This window comes from Ictidomys tridecemlineatus, chromosome 6 (genome assembly GCF_052094955.1).
Source record: "Ictidomys tridecemlineatus isolate mIctTri1 chromosome 6, mIctTri1.hap1, whole genome shotgun sequence".
Taxonomy (NCBI): Eukaryota; Metazoa; Chordata; class Mammalia; order Rodentia; family Sciuridae; genus Ictidomys; species Ictidomys tridecemlineatus.
The window spans coordinates 13,334,042-13,336,295 of NC_135482.1; positions in this window are offsets into that span (position 1 = coordinate 13,334,042).

Consider the following 2,254-nt stretch of genomic DNA (forward strand, 5'->3'; position numbering starts at 1 on the left):
GGATTTCTCTTTAATTTTATTTTGTAGAGGAAGGAGATGAGTCTTTTAGGGGAAAATTAGGTATGACTTGAGTTTTTCTAAGGTTAGAAGGGAAGAAAGCTTTTCTTGGATGTTTTAACTTTGAGATCATATTCTGATTGTTACTATGTGATAGTGCTTAAACTGTGCTTCCTGTATCTCAGCCCCCCATCCTCCATCCCCCATATCCCCCCCCCCTTCCTAAGGTGGTGCCTTACTCTGCTGCCTCCTTGCACAACAGGTGAGTCTATAGTTGAGGACATGGTTGACGTGTTCTGGGTGATTAGGGTTAGCTGCTGAAACTTCTCATGAAGCCTCAATAGGGTAGTTCTTGTGCCTGGGGCAGCCCCAAGGTCAGTCTTCTGAAGAGGGGTGGTAGCTCCCACCTCTTCTGGTTCCCCAGAAACCACTGGTGCTGGACTCACTCTCTTCATTTATCTCGGCACACGCTGGGTTAAATTCCTTTAACATGGAAATACTGCACAAGATAGTTAACCTAATGGCCAAAACCCCAAAACAAAAAGAAATTGAGATGTTTAAGTGAGAATGAAGCCGGTATTGCTATTACAACTCTCTTCCATTTTTTACCTTAAGATGATAAATTAGTAACCTCTTATTGGACAGGCCTTTTCTCTGAGCCTTCTCTGTGCCCTTGCAGGTGGCTTCATCCACTGCTGCTGTTGGTAAGTGGTCACGCTGGGAGGCAGACTATTGAATGTGGGCTCTGGAGTCTGTGGAATGGTCTTCTCTGGGCTTCGCAGCATGATGGTTTGTACCCTTGGCCAAATTATGTAACTGGTGCCTTTTAATTTGTAAATAGAGAATGAAGGGGTTCCCTTTTGTTAATATTATTTGGTGTTAGGTTAGTTGACATGTGTCCTCAGCTATTACAATGCTTGCCACACAGTAAACAACAGCTAGTATCATTCAGTTGCATATTAGCCTAGATTTTTTTATGTTAGCTTAGATTTCTATCCTAAGAAACATTGACTGTAGATGACCCAAGAAACTCTAAACTTTAGAAATACAGTAAAACTGGAATAAATGGTTTTTAAGGCCAAAGCTGAGAAACTGGCTCATAGTATTCTGGAGGGTCAGTTTGTGGATGGCGTTTCCTTCCTTAAAAGGCCGTTGCTCATAATTCTATGTTGTGCTGAGGTGCTCGGCAACCTCAGAAGCAGCAGTAGGCAGCAGTATTGCAGACTAATCGATCAGCCTTTTCACATTGTTGACATGCATACACACCTTGCAGTAAGCACTCCTTTACCTGTCCTGAGAGGTATAACACAAGCCGAAGCTTTTACATCACACAGGTGAATTTACATTATCTGAAAATCGAACTGCCTCCCAGGGGCACACACTGAAGAACAACCTGGCTCCAGATACACAGATGATCACTGTCCACTCACCCCTTTCATATGTTGAAGTCATAACCTCCAGTATCTCACGAGGTGGCCATATTGGGATATGATTAAAGAAGTAATTAAAATGAGGTCCTTAAGATGGGTCCAAATTCAATATGACTGGTGTTCTCATGAGAGGAAGGTTTGCAGGTGGATTCATACGGAGGATAGATAGTGTGAAGATAGGGAGAAGGTGCATATCTGCAAGCCAAGCAGAGGCCTGGGCAGGTCCTTTCTTCACAGCCCACAGACAGTCCTTCTGACACCTTGTCTTGACTTAGGGTCCCCAGAACTGTGGGAGGGTATCTGTCATTCCAGCCCTGCAGTCTGAGGTACTTTGTTGGTGCAGCCTTGCAAATCAAATCCTGTCTATGCAAACATGCCCTCTGTATAATGATTGTGTAAAGAGGAGCAGCTTCCAGAGTAGTGCCTACAGATGCTACAGGGCAACGTGAAAGGTGGTGACAATTAGTTCTGGTCTGCGTTCCACCAGCAGATTTCTCTGCCGTCCAAGGAATGGACTAGCTCAAAAGTCTCCTTAGTTTTTCTTGCCTAATACGCTTGAGGCATCATAGTCCTTGGGTCTGTTAAAACCTCAGACAAAGCACAGCTTTCTTTTCAGAAACCATTTAAGTGCTGTCTGTTAAAGGCACTTCAGGGGGAAAGGAGAAATAACCAGCTTTCTGCCCCTTCCCTGTGGTCCTTGAGATCTCGCAGTGCCTCCAGCATCTGGGTTCCCATCTGGATCACTGAAGGAAATAAAGCATATCGGGGTCCAGTGGGCCCCACCTGGGCTCTGCAGGTGTTTCTGAAGTAGCCCCCTGGGGTTTTCT